Consider the following 17443-nt stretch of genomic DNA (forward strand, 5'->3'; position numbering starts at 1 on the left):
GACCAACTAACTGACAAACCCATATTAAGGAAGGATTTTTTTCTTTTATTAAAAATAGATTTTTTTCTCAAATAATATATCTTGATTACATTTTTCCCTCCCGCTCCTACTTCTTGCTCCTCCCCACATCCCCTCCCATCCAGATCCACCTCATTTCTTTCATTTGAAAACAAACAGGCTTATAACAGATAAAAATAAAATATAATAAAACAGAAACTAACACGTTGTAATAGGGCAGAGCAGACAAATAGAAGGAAAGGAGTCCAACAAAAGGCACAAGAAACAGATTGAGAAGCATAGACCCACTTGTTCAGACTCAGGAGTTTCTTAAAGGCACTAAACTGGAAGCCATGATATATATATACAAAAGACCTGTATGGTAAAAAGAGAGGAGGAAAAATGCTTGTGGAAATGAAAAAGAAAAAAATAAAAGAAAAAGAAAAGCCCTGAGCTGACATTATGGGAAAAGGAACCTCCAAAGATAACTTTGAGTTTATTTTCTGTTGGCCATCTGCTGCTGGGCACACAGCCTACCATTGAGTAGTTTGTTTCCCCTGCGAGACTCTCTTGGAGAAAACTAAATTTTCATTTTCAAGTGGTTATCATTTGGAAATTGCTTCTGCCTTAAGGATGGGGGCAAGTGTCCCCTTGACCTTTCAGCTCTAAGACCCCACCTAGGGCAGACTTAGGTAGGCCCTGTGCATGTTGCCTCAATTTCTGTGAGTTCATTTGTACTGTATCCGTCCTGCTGATTTTGTGGGCCTTGGATTTGAGGTCCCACATCCCCTTTGGTTCTTATGCACTCTTCCTGTCTCATTTTCACAATTCCGAGATCTCTGGAGGGAGGGATTTGATGGAGACACCCATTTAGGGTGGAATGTTCCAAAGTCTCTTAATCTCTGCACGTCTGGCTGTGGGTCTCTGTATTTATTCCCATCTGCTACAGAAGGAAGATTCTCTGATGATGGCTGAACCAGGCTCTGATCTACAAATACAGCAGAATCTTACTAGGAACTATCTTATTGCTACACCCTTTTAGAACAATGGTATTTGCTGTTACCCTACATCCCTGGACTGTCTAGTCTCAAGTTCTATGTCACCAAAGAATTGTCGAGTATGGGTATGGAGGGAACCTTCAGTAAAATCAGATATTGGTTGGTTATTCCCAAAAACCTTGTGCCACCTTCTACCAGTGTATCTTGCAGGCTAGACACCATTGTAGATCAGAGAGTTTGTGGCTGGGTTGGTGGGTTTTTTTTTCTGTTTCTGTTTTTTTATAGTGTGCAAAGTACCTTCCTTATACCAAAGATGCTGCAATGTAGGCACCGGTTTGGTATATACACGTTCAATGAGTTTTGTAGGTGTTATTGTAGGCAATGGGAACTTACTATCAGTTAGTGGAGAGCAACCTATAGCCTTGGCAACAGCCTAGGTTGTTTGGATGTTTACAGTGGGGTCTCTCTGGCCAGGCTATTTGGCTCTACCCTAGTATTTGGATATTTAATATAGATTGCTTTCATATATGAATACATTTTAGTATTTCTACTCCATCAAGTTTTCATGTAACCACTCAAATGGTCATTAGTTTTACCTGCCCTTACATGTATTTCCTCCCTCACTCCCTTTTCTCTCCCTTTATTTGTTTCTCCTGTTCTAATATCAACTATCCTTCCATAGCTATCTACTCTATTTCTCCTTCCTAGGGTGATAGAATTCTCCCTGGCCATCCCTTACTCACTGTCTAACCTCTGTGGTTGTAAGGATTGTCACTTGCTTATCACTGACTTAACAGTTAATATCCATATGTTAATGAAAATATACCAAATTCATCTTTTTTGGTCTGGGTCACCTCACTCGGGATGATTTTTTCTGTTTCACCCATTTGCCTGCAAATTTATGGTTTCATTTTTAAAGCGCTGAGTAATAATTTCTATTGTGTAAATGTATTGCATTTCCTTTATCCATTTATATATAGAGGGACATCTATGTTGTTTCTAACTTTTGGCTATTAGGAATAGAGCAGCAAGTGTTTCTGTCGTAGAATAAAAAGTTGAGTTTATGCCCAAGAGTGGTATAGCTACTCCTATATTCCTGAAGAACCATCACACTGATTTCCATAGTGGCTGTACAAGTTTGTGCTACCACCAGCAATGGAAGAGTGTTCCCCTTACTCCAAATCCTCACGAAAATGAGCTGTCATTTGTTTTACTGGTCTTAGCCATTCTGACAGGTCTAAGATCAAACTTCAAAATAGTTTTGACTTGCACCTCTTTGGTTATTAAGGATGCTGAATGTATTTTAAGTGTTTCTCTCCTATTTGGGTTTCCTCTTTTGAGTATTCTCTGTTTAGATCTGAACTCTATTTTTAACAAGGCCATTTGTTTTCTTGATATCCTGCTTTTGGAGTTTTTATATATTTTGGATATTGATGTTCTATCAAATGTATAGTTGGTGAAACTCTTTTCCATTCTTTAGGCTGCTTTTTTGTTCAAATTATGGTGTCCTTTGCTGTACAGAATCTTCTCAGTTTTATGAGGTTATCCCATTTATATATCGATGATCTTAGTGTCTGTGCTAATAGTGTCTTGTTCAGAAAGTCTTTTCCTGTACCAATGAGTTCAAAGCTATTTCTCACTTTTTCTTCTATCAGATTCAGTGTACCTGGTTTTATGTTGAGGATTTTGATCCATTTTGAATTGAGTTTTGTGCAAGGTGATAAGTATGGCTCTATTTTAATTCTTTTTTTTAAGAAAATATTTTTTATTTTATGTTCATTAGTGTTTTTCCCACATATATGTCTGTATGAGGGTGTCAAGAAACTCTGGAACTGGAGTTACAGACAGTTGTAAGCTGCCCCATGGGTGCTGGCAATTGAACCCTGGTCCTCTGGAAGAGCAGCCAGTGCTCTTAACTGCTGAGCCACCTCTCTAGCCCCCAAACCAGACTTTTTATGAACTTTATCTCATTTAGTATTTTTTCTTTGTTAACTCTGCCTTTCACTTCTCTGCCTCTCTTTTTTTTATTGAAAGAAAAAAAAAAGAAATTCCCGCCTCCTCCCAGCCTCCCATTTCCCTCCCCCTCCTCCCACTCTGATCCTCCTCCCCCCACTCCTCTCCCCCTCCCTCTCCAGAAGGTTGGATAGAGGAGCAGGGAATCACATAACTTAATTAAGGGAGCCATCTTAGGGTTGGCAAGAGACTTGAACCTAGAGGGGCTCCCAGGTGCCCAGGGCGATGTCTCCAGTTAGCTCCTTGAGCAGCTGAGGGTAGGGAACCTGAAATGACCCTATCCTATAGCCATTCTGATGTATATCTTGCATATCACCATAGAACCTTCATCTGGCGATGGATGGAGATAGAGACAGAGATCCACACTGGAGCAACGGACTGAGCTCCCAAGGTCCCAATGAAGAGCAGAAGGAGGGAGAACATGAGCAAGGGAAGTCAGGAACACGAGGGGTGCACCCACCCACTGAGACAGTGGGGCTGATCTATTGGGAGCTCACCAAGGCCAGCTGGACTGTGACTGAAAAAGCATGGGATAAAACTGGACTCTTTGAACATGGCGGACAGAGAAGCCAAAGACAATGGCACTGAGTTTTGATCCTACTTCATGTTCTGGCTTTGTGGGAGCCTAGCCAGTATGGATGTTCACCTTCCTAGACCTGGATGGAGGGGGGAGGACCTTGGACTTTCCACAGGGCAGGGAACCCTGACTGCTCTATTTTAATTCTTGATATTTGTTATCACGGAAGGGTTTAATTTTACTCACAGTTTAGAATGGTAGTTCTCATCATAGGGGGATGTGTCATGATAGGATGTGAGGTAGCTGATCAAACTGCTCTATCATGAAGAAGTAGAGAGAACCAAATACCAGTTCCCAGGCTTCTTTCTTTTTCTCCTTTTCATTTAGTAGGCCTCTAGCTGACTAGATGGTGCCACCTACATTCAGATTGGGTCTTCCCTTCTCACTTCAAACTGCCTTAAAATGACCTCACAGGTATACCCGGAAAAATGCCTCCGGGTGATTCTAAACCCAGCCAAGCTGATAATATTAACAATTACAAGTCTACCCTTTATCAACTTGACATCCAAGCATATAAATTTTGAATTGTAGCAATCAACTCTTTACACTATAGCCCTGTGGTTATCAGGTAATGCAAAATGAATTCATTCTAACTTCAAAAGTCTGTAGTCTTTTTTTTTAAATTTATTTATTTATTAAGGATTTCTGCCTCCTCCCCGCCACTGCCTCCCATTCCCCCCCCCCCTCGATCAAGTTCCCCTCCCTCATCTGCTCGAAGAGCAATCAGGGTTCCCTGACCTAAAAAACAAGGACTTCTTGAATTTTGCATACAAATGAATGGAAAAGTCTGTAGTCTTAACAGCTTCAACATCACTAGAAAATCTAGAACCCAAAACCTCTCCTTTGAGGCAAATGTGAATCCTTAGGAAATCAAAAATAATTTGCATACAATGACATAGAATCAAAATTCCCATTCTATGGGGGAGGAAGAATAGGGACATCACAAAGAAAGAAGCCAAAGAAGACCAGATTCATCAGGAACAACACCAAATCCTGCAGCTCCATATCCCCCACCTGGCACTTTTCATGGCATTATGTACCATGGCCAATCTCACTAACCAAATACTGCCAGCAGCAGCACAGCAGCCCCTCTTTTTGGCCATCTCTGCTTCATTCCTCAAGCTTTCCTAAGTCCTGGCTCCTCACATCTTGACATCACCATTGCAACTTAGGCTTTACTTTCATAGCTTTCTGCATGGTATCGCATGGCCTACTTTCAGAAATGTGTTCATTCACTGATCACATGGCCTACTTACAAAAACTCATTCACTCGCTGATCGGCCTCAGTAGTTTTCCGGAACCTTGGTAGGTGCCTCTATGTCCTCATAACTTCCATTTTGAATTAGGTTTAGTCTTGCCTACTTCTATCATGGCTATAGATCAGTGGTTCTCAACCAGTGGGTCACTAATGAGCCTTTTACAGGGGTCACCTAAGACCACCAAAAAACACAAATATTTATATTTATATTACGATTAGTAAGAGTGACAAAGTTACAGTTATGATGTAGTGACGAAAATAATTTTATTGTTGGGGATCACCACAACATGAGAAATTATATGGAAGGGTTGTAACCTTAGGAAGGTTGAGGACCACTACTCTAGAACAACTGTATAAGGTCTTTGTGGAACTAGGTAGCTGAGTCCAGGAACTTCTTCCTTCAATGAATATTTTTAGCAGAGACCTCTTCATAGGCTTCACATATGAGTCTCGCCCTCCTCAAAGGAATTTGCACTTTTGCAAACGTGAGCCTTCAATGACGAGGGCATTGCCCTCAGGCATCTTTCCTCTTACCCAATGCAAATTATGAAGTTTTCACATTCATCTCCCTCATCTCTTTAACAGTTACAGCTGCTTACTCCACACATGGCTGATCCACAGCTGTCAGCATTTCCCCTTCTTTGTCAAACAGTAAACATTTTGCATCTTTCTGCTCCACTGGCTGCTTGCTCTCACTGTAAGAGCGAATGCATGAGGACAAAAGGCAGTAGTTATGACATAGCCTCAGTGGTATGTTACCTTGACGTTTCCTCTACCAAACACATTAGTCAGTTCCTTTGGAATTCAGTTTCAATTTCTCAGAACATTGGCAAAGGCTTTGCTTGAACATAGCATGATGACTTTCAGTCTAGTTCTTTGTAGAAATTCCTCTCTGGCACCTCATAGGCCAGGCCTCCAGTGTTTACATGTTGTGCTATTCTGCTCTTCCACATTCCCATCAGAATATCCTATTAAAAGCTTCTTTTTTTTTTTTAACATCTCAGGGCTTTTCTCTAATCTGGGGCTCAAAACTCTTCCTCCGAAAAGCTTGTGGTAGAGGCCTATGAAATCGCACAACCAGGCTTAGCGCTGCAGTTCTGTTCTTGGTACCAATATTCTGACGTTTTTTATTGCTATGGCAAAATACCTGAGGAAAATAAAATAAAGGAGGAAGGGTTCACGTTTGCTGACTGTTTCAAAGGGTATACATTTCATCGTAGCAGGAATACAGGGAGGATGGTGAGGAGGCTGTTTACATTGCCTTTGCAGTCAGGAATCAGAAAAGAAAATGAATGCTGATGCTCAGCTAGTTTTTCTGGTTGACCTTTTCATTGCATCTGGGATTTTACAAAATGTTCCTGCCCACAATCAGGGTCTTAACTCACTGAGTCTAGCCTCTCTGGACTTGTATTCAGAGGTGAGTCTCCCAGGTAATTCTAAATCCACTCAAGTTGACATGAAGATTGGCTGTTATGGATCTCAGTCTGAAGATGCAAGTCCACTCAAGTTGACAGGAAGATTGACTGTTATAGATCTCAGTCTGAAGATGCTTGAAGTTTTCTCTCATTGAAGAAACTACCTGGCTGACATTATTGCTAGGCTATCAAACTTATGAACATAAGAGCAAACTTTGGATGTTCCTTCTGAAACCTGCTCTTCCTGTGTCTTTCCAATTGTGATTTACAGCTGCAGTTGCTGAAACCAAAAATCTTAGCCTCATCCTCGTATCCCTTCTATTTTGAACATTCTTCATCTCTAACTTTAGAGAACATTGTCAGCTACACTTTCAAAACTGGCCCAGAAATCTGCCGTTTTTTTCTACCTGCTACATATGGTCTTGTTGCTTCTTAGATTCCATCCCATGCCTTTAATTTTCTTCCCATTGTGTCTCTTTACTGATGCTGCTTTTGATTGTACTATTATCTCATTTTGTATCCCTTTCTGCGTGGGATAGGAACAGCACACTACCTCGTTTTTGTAGGTCTTTGCTAAAATGTCTCCTTTTTCGGAAACAACAGTGAATTCTGTATCAGTTTGTAAACTCTAGGCCTGAGACATCTTGTTAATTTCTGTTTTCTACTCTGATTTAATTAACCCCATGAACATATTTCACTTCCCACATACCACATACTTTATATATTTTGTTTATTGTCCATTTTGTGCCACTCACTGGATGGTGCTTGAGAACTACTTCAGGTACTTCAACTATGTTAGCTCGATAAATATCTTTTTTTTAAAAAAATATGGAGGCCTTTTATTGTAGCCCAAGCTAGTCTGAAACTCATTATATAGTCAAAGTTGCTTAACAGGTATTTGACAAATAAAAAGTCCTAAATATACTCTACCAGATGTATCTTCAAAGATTTTATAAATGCTTTAGTTAGGAGAATTTTTGTTGGAAATATTAAAATGTAAATAATTTTATTTAAATGAAGACTGACAAAAGCAGAACATTTTAAAGAAAGAAAGGAAAAGGAGAATGCAGTATTGCAACTGAGTAGCATGTCTTTAATCACATCACATGGGAGGCAACGTCAGATAAATCTCTGTCACTCTGAGGTTAACCTGATCTATATAGTGAGATTTTGTTTCAGAGAGGAAGACAAGAGGGGGTGGGAGAGAAAGAGCATTTAAAGATAGTGGTTTGAAATGAAGAAGGAGGAAAGGGGGGAAGTTTGGTAGAATAAAGAGCAGGGAATTGTCACTGGAGTAGGTTTCTTGGTGAGTTGGAAACAAGGACATTAGACTTTGGCAGCAAGAGCATCACCAGGGACAACAACAAAGGCGTCTACCCAGGACAATGGGCAGGGCCCTACACTCACCGAGGGTTGTACTTGCTGAATGCTCTCCTCTTCTGATCTCAATGTTATTCATAGTTTTATCAGTATAGTCACTACTGTGTCATTTCTCAATGAGTAATAGCAAATTATGAAATCATTCCTGAGAAGCACATACGCACTCCCATTGTTCTGGAAGTGCGGGCAGGAACAATGATTCCAGATTACAGAAGATTTTCAACATTTAGTAGTAGGAAGGTGAAGGAGCTCCCACACAATGGCATTGATTTCATCTTTTCTGAAGGGCAGAAGGTTGTCTCTAAGAAGCAAAGGAAATAGAAAATGCAAAGAATACAGAGAAAGTGTGTCCCAGAATAGGGAAATGATTGAGGACCTATGTAGCCACTTGATCTAGATTCAAGTTGTGACTTTCACTTGCTCGGTGACTTCCCACAAATCATTTCACCTGCTTCGGCTGTAGTTTGCTGTCCTGTAGATAAAGAGTATAATGACATCTTAAGAGTGTGTTTGGTTGTAGTAACTATAAACCAGGGGAAAAAAAATGACTAGGAGAAAGATCTAGAAACTACTCAAATATGTCCTCTCTGTGCAGATTCACATCTGCTGAGGGCAAAATATGACCTAGTCAGGATGAAAAACTACTTAGGGGCACAAAGCACAAAACAACCCTTTCATTCTAAATATAAAATATATTTCCATGTATTTTGCATAAGAATCAGAAATTATTTTTTTTTGCAGATGTTAAAAAGAAGAGTGAAGAGAAAGCACAAGACCAACTGAAAAAGTCCCTAAATGACGAAAAATGAAGACTTACAATTTATCCAGGGTGTTGATTTTATGCACATTGGAAGACATAGTGGCTATGCCTTCCTGAAGTGTTTGATCTGGTAGTAACTGTGGTAATGTATGCGTTTTAGGTAATTTTATTGTGCTGCTCTGTCCTTAAACTGCAACTATGATACCCAAATAGGTTATTAAAAGGTATTACATTCAAATTGCACACTGTTTATACATCCAATGAAGTCCACTGTCTGTCTTGGGATTTACTTAGTCAGATGTGTGTTTAACTATGTTCTTATTGATATGCATAAACCAAAACCTATTAATTTAATACTTTGCAGAATTTGTAGGAAATTATATTTTTAGTGAGATGGTATTAGTAGTAAAAAAAATCACAGGTATAAAATGTGTTTATTTTTAATCAAAACTACACCATATTTCCCCCAAAAGTTAAGAGAGATCTGCAAATATTATAAAAGTTGTGACAACATAAACATCTCTAGGATGCTTTTGTCTAATGTATTTTGCATCTAGTCTGTGTATACTGTGATTTTTCATATGGATGCACAGAATGTAAAATTTGTGGCAAATTGCTTACGTAAAATATGTGTAATAAATAAATTTCACTATATTCCTTAACTTGGCTCATGTGTATGTCTTGTTTTATGTAAATTGTACAAGACATTGTGCGAGTTTCTCTAGACTGTCTTTTCTTCTCTGGACTTCTGTGTGTGTGCAAATTGTTGCTAAAGTAATTTCATCAGGTGTGCTGACCTTAATTTTTATATTTTTCCTAAGTAGTCAACATGGCAGTAATCACTTTAAATATTTGCATAATATACTATAAATAAAATTTGCAAAAGACATGCTTTTAATATATGTTTAATTATACATTTTTTTAAAAAAAAAGAACTGAAACAAAACCAAGGTGCTAACAAATTTTAACCTGTTACATAGTTTAGAAAAGTAATATAATTCTTAATCTTAAATTTTTTGAATAATTTGTTTATATATATATGCAGGTAATTAAATTCTAATTGTTTGTTGACTTAGACTTCACCTGTTTACACTAACTAAATAAAATTTCACAGTAGAAATGCTTTACTGATACAATTTGCATTTGTTTTATCTTCTGAAGTACTCTGGGTATAAAGGGACAATGCTCCCGAAAGGATCACAATGTCAGTCTCTGTACTTTAAATCACCTCTTGCTTGGGACTCTATTGACCAAGCTTAACTTTAGGATTATATACACCAAAGGGGGATTTCCAAGAGCTTCATTGTATCCAGCTCTCAAATAATTTTTTTTTAAAAAATAATCAAAATTAGTATATAGTGTGCATTAATGTCCAATAAAATATATTATAGCCATTAAAGTATTTATCAAAGTTGTTTAATGGGGTGAGATTGAGTGGTTGGCAGGATAAGCAGGGAGAATAGTTGATTCCAAATTAATTGAGGTTACAATTCAGCTTCCAGGAGGACAGGGGACAAAAGAGGTGAGCCCAGAGACTGCTGCTGGAAGGAATGAGCGGAGCTGGGATGCTGCCAGCAGCAGGTGAACATTCTTCATCCCCATAAAGTCCTCCACAGCAGAGCTGCTCAGCCTTAGCTGTCAGCGTTACTGAAGTTGTGAGCCTGGAGAACAAACTCCCTGGGTTTGAATTTTAACTCTACATACTAGCTATACGATCTCGACCAATGAAGATCATGTCTGTAAGTTTCTACCATATTCTCTATGGAATGACATCAATAATAGTCCACATCTTATAGAGTGAGTGTTATGAGGGTGAGTTTCAGTCTCAGCTCAACACACCCATGATCACCACCAGGGAAAGGAGTCTCTATGAAGAAATTCTTATGTTAGTTTAGCCTATGGGGATGCCGTTGGGGGATTGTCTTGATTACAATAATTGATATGGGAAGGCCAGCCTGCTGTGAGTGGTACTCTTCTCTGGTTTGGGGTCCTAGACTGTATATGAATGGAAAAATTGAGCCGAGTGGCTGTAGGGCCTTCTTTACTTCTCTGCTCTGGACTGCGGATGTGATGTGACAGGCCTTCTCGAGCCTGTGGTCCTGTGCCTTCCTTTCAGCGATGATCTGTCACCTGAAATTGTTAGCTAAAATAAACCCTTTCTCTCCTAAATTGCTTTCACCATAGCGATAGGAATAAACAAAGGCAGTGGGTGAAAGGAGTGGTGAGACGGTATGTGTAAAGCACTTGAGTAACGCCTGGGAGAAATGTTTTGATAAATATTAGTCATTGTCATCTCTTTTGCTTTTGGTCTTATTCTTTTGATAGATGGATAGCCAAACTGGTCAGTTGACTCTGATTTCACAAATGTCCCAAATTCATGGTATTGAAAAAAATTGGTTATACTGGAAATGAACAGTTAGAAATAATTAGCACATTATTATAAATACCGTCACGTTAATGAGTGATTGATTGGCAGGTGGAGTATTGGTGATGTGGGATTTCCCTCTGTATGCTGTGAATACCATTGGTGAATAAAGAAACTGCCTTGGCCTGTTGATAGGGCAGAACTTAGATAGATAGGTGTGGCGGGGGGTGGGGGGGACCTAAACTGAAGACTGGGAGAAAGGAAGCAGAGTCAAAGAGAAGCCATGGAGTCGCTGCCAGAGACAGACGCTGGTAGGCTATGAACTCGTGGCGATACACAGATTAATAGAAATGGGTTAAATTAATATGTAAGAGTTAGCCAATGAGAAGCTAGAGCAAATGGGCCAAGCAGTGTTTTAATTAATACAGTTTCTGTGTGATTATTTCAGGACTAAGCATTGGGGAACTTACTGGAGGCCTCCTTACAACACATCGCTATTTGAAGATGAGTCTTCATCACTAGGGTTTTATGACAGTTGTCCAACAAAATAATTGTGAGTCAGTATTTAACCAAGTCATTTTTTTTCTACAAAAATATAGAAGGAAAATGAGTAACATAGCTCTTGGGTAATGACATTTTCTTTTACTTACACCTAAACTATCTTTCCTCATTATTTCTAGTAGTGACAAACATTCTGGATTGTATATCTTCTAGAGCACAATTTATCATAGCTTGCACACACACACACACACACACACACACACACACGTATTTTGTCTTACACAAGGTGCCACATTTGCTGTCAAAGAATGTTTAGAGAAAGAGAATGTGTTTATTCTTTTGCTGAGGAACCAAGACAAAGGAAAAATCGAGGTCAGAAGTTGTTTAAAGACAAAATTGAATTTTCTCACCAGGTTTTTTTTTATAAATGTAAAGAATATTATGTTTTTAGGAAGTAGACATTTTCAAAAGGAATCACTTGACTATGTAGTTGTAGTGCATTAAAGTCTCTAGCCCATGTTTACATTGTTGTTGTGTATGCTGTCTGCTTGAGTCATTTATTAGAAAATATTAGTTATCGCTGTCAAATAACCAGGCTAAAATGGAACAATAAAGCTATCAAGCTGCTGTCTAGAAACTTAACTCTCTGTAAAGGAAGAAAAAGGATAACAAACATGATCCACCCTGTGTCCTGTGCCCAGAGAGATTTCTGTGATCTTTGCATCTTCTCAGAATGTAACTAAAGGTGAGTATCCTACTGAAAAAGGAAATTATGCAGAGTCTTCAGCTTTGCTCTCTTAAGTGGTCTGGGCATGCTGGGTGGATGATGGGAGAGGGGAGAAGAAAGGAGAGAATAAGAAAGGGTGAGAGGAGAGGATGATGGGGAGGAAATAGAGGATCAAATGGGAGAGGAAGAGGGAAAGGAGGAAAGGGTAGAAGAGGGAAGAGAAGTGGAGATGGAAAGAGTGAGATGGGGGAAGGAAAAAAGAAGAGACAGGCAGAGAGGGGAAATGATAAAGAGAATAGAGAATACACGAGAAAGAAAAAAAGGAAAAATAGACAAGAGCCTGAGAGAAAGAAGGAAGAGAGGAGAGAGTAGAGGGTGGTAGAGAACAGATAAGAAGAGTAAGGAGGTGGAAAAGGGTATTGCTACTCACAAGCCCATCTCCTCTCTGTGCACCTGGCGTCTTCCAAGCACAGCTCTGCTATTTGCTCTCATGACTCTGATTAATTATTGTATGCTGTTTGCTTCCATCTCTTCAATGTGTAAACCATTGAATTATTATAGAAATGTAAAGACCAAATATTGGCAAGATTCTGAGCATGGTGCCAGGCACACAGCAAAAATCACAGCTAGTTGCTAAGGCATAGAGGCTTGCCACAGCTTGAGGACCCTGGTCTGTCGATTTGCTTCCGTGTCATTTGTTAAATTTTCCCTCTTTCTCCTTAGTCTTTTTTCCTCTTGAAGGACATTTTCTTATTTACAGCTGTGCTTGCTTCATTGGTGAATTCCTTCTCTCTGCCCAGTTAGTGATGACAGTTCTCAGATCATCAAACACCTGCTACCATTCAAAGATAGGTACACTGACTCAAACAAAAAGGAGAAGTTGAATCAGGAGTTCTTCTCACCTGATTGAATCCTGGAGCCAACTTCTCATTGAGCACCAAGCAGCAGGAAGAGTTAGAATGGCCATGCTCCCGGGGAACTGGGGACTGCTAAGAACATATTAGGCCTTTTGAAGTTTCAAGAAAATCATGGTACAAGCTCCTGATTCTCACTTAAAGTGAATAAAGTAAGTTTGGAAGGTGTCCCTGAGAACTCTCATGGCTGCAACTGTGAGCCAGAGCAGAACTCTTAGAGCCCGGGTGAGCGCTGCCTCCCTTAAACCAAAAAGTCACTTGCCCACATGGGTTCAGTCAAGAGTCTTATTAAATTTGCCTGACTCCTAGGAAAACTGGAAAGTTTATACAAGGAAAATCACACAGGGCTTGTTTGTTTGTCTTTCTTTTGCTCCCTCCCTCCCTCCCTCCCTCCCTCCTTCTCTCTCTCCCTTTCTCCCTCCCTCTCTTCCTCCCTTCCTTTCCCCTTCCCTTTCTTTTTCTTCCTTTCCTTCCAGAGAAGACTTCATATGACAAATATAATAATCATCTCACTTATCATTAATTTTCAGGATGTGAACAAAATGGAAAATCCCTGGAAAATCCCTGATTCTTGGGGTCCAGGTGATAGTACTTGCAAAAGGGAAGATGAGAGCATCTATCTGGGAAGGAAGAGGGATGCCACAGCTAGGTTCAGCCCTCTTTGTGTGTCTGGGGGCCTCCCACGATGGTAAATAGAACACAGAATAGCACAGAACTTTCCGAAAGTTTGCTAGGTACCTTTGGAGCACTACGTCAAAACACCAGGGATAACCAAAAATGTGACAAGATTTGTTTGGGCTTGTAGTTTCAGAGGTTTAATTGCAAGGTCTTGGAGGGAGCATGGAGTCAGCTGGCATGTTCATCTCTTGGCCAGGGTCACAAACCTACTTCTAAGGTCTAAACTTCCATCCCAGGTTCCATCTCCTACCTCTGTGAGTAGTACCAAGGACACATTGAGTGACCCCTTCAGGGGACATTAGAGCTGCACACTGTCGCAACCTGGCAACCACTGACTATGAATGTCTTAAAAGTAGAGCATCTTGAGTGCGTGTGCTATTGCCGTCTACCCTGGGACAGGGTGCCTGGAAGGTGCACGTCTTTGCACCAGTGAGCTGTTGCGCCTTAAGGAGCCGTTCTCCAGAAAGTAAGAAATTAGCAAAGCACTTGCTACTCCTTAGATTCCATGGACTTCACTTCGGCAGTTCTGTGAGAACTCCCATAGCATTAAACAGATGTTCAGATATTCCTGTTTCATTTTTTTTAAAAAAGAAATTACCTGGACTGGATTCGCAATAGTGTTAGGGATGTACTCTCCCTGCCCCCACCTTTTATCAATGCCCTAAAGTTATGGCTGCTAAGATGGACAGACCATGGCACTCAGTAAACATGGATTTGGACTGCCTTCTACCTGTAGAAATCAGTTTATATAGCTTATGGTGTGATCCCAAAATTGAACACTTGTGAGAGTTCCTAAAACTGCCACGAGGTGGCGATCTCACTCCACTGTTTACCCTCCAAAGCCAAATTTTTAACCCAGGTTGCCATACGTTTCTAGTTTTTACTAATTTTACTAGTTTTTACTACTCTGTGTGCTGATTAGGATTCTCTTGGGAAGAAATCACCCAACGGCATTATTTCAAACACATTTTTTTCCCAAATATATTTATGAAACTATAATAAAATACTCTAGCCTGGCTACTATGACTTTGTAATTTTAGGAAACACTATGCCTTTAGGAACCAGAAGAGGGGGCTATAATGCATTTTTTAAATATACTCAGGCATGTATAAAGGTTACAGCTTTTTCTATTATGCAACAGTTTCCTTTTTATATACAACAAAGTTAGCTGATTTTTTTATTAATTTAATATGGTTCCGCACAAATGCCTTTTTCATTAAAGCCAAATTACAAACAATTCTAAATTGTCTAATGCTTTAACATTCAAATAGGCCTTTGATGCCTTTCAAGTTAGAGGCACTATTTCTAATTGAGACTTCTTTGGAGTTCCTAATGCAGTTTGAGATCAATTGAATGAAAGATGAAGAAGGGTTGCTTTGTTCTTAGTTCAGAATATCTTCTGTCACCATGTAGCCCTCCACGGAGAAGATGGGTCTCCCAAAGGAAGGGCAGGGGGTTAACGAAGTGTTCTGCCTCATCTTCCCAGGGTGGGGAAATGGGGGAGATAACTTTCCTCACTGTGTGTTCTGTGTGGGAAACTTGAGTGAACAAAGGGGATGCTGGCCAAGAAGCCTTGGCAAGGAACTGTTGGGGTTTAGAGGCACTGGGCATTGCAGCTGGTTCTTCTGGAGTTCTTTCCCTGGACAGGACACATGCAAATCCGTAGCATGGGAAGAGGTGGAGAGTAATATCTAACACTGAGCATTAGCTATCATCATGAGTGTTTTGTGCACAGCAATTAAATTCTGACAATAGCCCTATGTATGTGATGACCCTACTAAGGGGCAAAGCCAAGGTTTGAAGCAAGGCAGGCTGGCCTCAGAATGTGTGAATTCAAACTGTGAACTTCTATCGTCTCTCCAAATAGTAACAAATGCTTCCATAATAGTTCTCCGATGTACAAATCCTGTTCTGAGAGTTTCGTCTACATGGGTCCTTTTAATTCTTGAAAGAATCCTATGGTATAGTGCTATGAATGTCCCTGTTTTGCACCAGGAGAAGCCGAGGCACAAACGAGTTAAAAGGTTAAGGTGATTACTGAAATCGAGGTCATGTTTAAAGACAATGATTTTTAAAAGAACAAAGTCCTTTGGAAGATATTGAGTAGTTGCCGAAATTAGCTTGCATCCCTCCTCCTTGGGTTTACATTTCTTCCATTGATGCCTCCCTCTCCAGTTTCCTATGAGCTGTGCTGTCCTTCTTCTAAGGTACTAATATAATCTTTGTTTCTGTAAGCTGGAATTTACACACACACGCACACACACATGCACACAGGCATGCACACACGCACAAACGCACGCACTCACGCACTCACAGAAGCACTGTCACTAAACAGGCAGGGCAAACAAGCTGTGGCTTGCTTCACTTCCTCTGTCCTGAGGGTCACACCCTGTGACAATTCTGCTTTTACTCCTTTTACACAAGGTTACAAAGGTCTACTGGCTTTCTGCCATCAGCTTGTCTTGGTGCCACCTGCCCAGTGTTGCCTGTTAGCTAACATAGACATACTTGTTGTAGGTCTCTGCTCAGGTGTTTGTCTCCCAGTGGTAACTAACAAGTGAACAGTCTCACTCCTCAGACCAGAGCATCTGTGTCCTGAGAATGTAGAAGTTTAGGAGATGGACAGGAGGTGGTGAGGGACCATGTCCATGATGAACAGAGATTCGGGGACAAACTGATCAGTCACCTTCCTTCCTAGCAGAAAATGGGGCACAGAGCATAGTATTCTTGTACATAGACTGGAGTGATTGGGAAATCATTAAACAACCTAGCTTTGTATTATTTGAGTTTTTTTTTATTTTGGAAGATAATTTTGAAAGAATAAAAGGTTATTGACAATAGTGGTAAGTGTACTCTTTCAAACATTGATAATTTGATTTTTTCCTGAATTACCTATTTCAGTTTTTCTAGTTTGAGAGGAGACAGATGGGGCTTGTTGTATGCAGTCTCCACAAACACACACACAAACTGAGTGGCCTTGCTTCTCAGCATTAACTATTAACTGAAGGTGTTGTTATCAGAAGGTGTTATCAGCAAGTTACTCAATGCAATGTGACAGTTTAATTCTACTTGTCTTTGAAAGCCCTCCCCCCTCCTCACTGTTTCTCCAAGGTATGGAAACAGCCAGTTCCAGCCTGTCTGTCTTGCCCAGGTTGCAAGAATATTGCACTATGTTGCCTTGGTGATGAACCATCCTATTTTAGTGGCTAGAACTATTAAGACCTTTCTTCCTCATGGAAACAGCTTCCTGCCCCCCGTCTCTCAATCCCATGTCTATTCTAGATGTCTCTGGAGTTCTCATAGAGCTCATGTCTACTGTGGTCAAAGAGTGAAGAGAGCCCACACCAGTGGCTGCTTTTCTGGGTTCTATTTCAGAGCTGTTGCTGTTTCTTTGGTCTAGGTTCAGGCAGATGATGGGCCGCAATGCCGACGTGGGTCCCATACAGAAAGTACACCGTGATAAGTGGAGGGCACTTCCAGATCAGGCAATCAAGTGGCATTACAGAGAAAGCATAAACTCAGCAAGAACAGCAGATAGGTCAGGAGTGACGCTGAGCAAAGGTAGAAACACACAGGCCTGTCTGGAGAGAGGGGGCTCTTGTGGTTCACACTGTGGTATGCACAAAAGAAAAGCGGTGAAAAACGGGCTTCAAAGTTGGAAATGGGGTTCAGAAAAGATTCCAAAGGCCCAGGAAGTACAGGCTGAGACATCTGTTTGGTTTTGTTTTTCCCTTGTAAGCAAATGTAAACAAAAGTAATTTCTGCCTTACTCTTAGTCAGCAAATGAAAATTTATTTGACAATTAGTAAACACTAACTGTTCTAGTTTCCTTCTGGTTAATATGACAATACTCCTACCAA

The 17443-nt window shown here is 40.2% G+C and overlaps 1 protein-coding gene across 1 annotated transcript in view; it reads left to right on the top strand.

Annotated features, from left to right (window-relative positions):
• The window catches only part of LOC142831494 (uncharacterized), a 125848-nt gene extending 116561 nt beyond the window's left edge, over nucleotides 1–9287 (top strand). Inside the window, exon 7 of the mRNA XM_075941721.1 lies at nucleotides 8380–9287. The gene's annotated coding sequence lies outside the window, so the exon portion shown is untranslated. The remainder of the gene's footprint in view (nucleotides 1–8379) is intronic.
• The last annotated feature ends 8156 nt before the right edge of the window (nucleotides 9288–17443 follow it).

Source organism: Microtus pennsylvanicus, chromosome 1 (assembly GCF_037038515.1).
Source record: "Microtus pennsylvanicus isolate mMicPen1 chromosome 1, mMicPen1.hap1, whole genome shotgun sequence".
NCBI lineage: Eukaryota > Metazoa > Chordata > Mammalia > Rodentia > Cricetidae > Microtus > Microtus pennsylvanicus.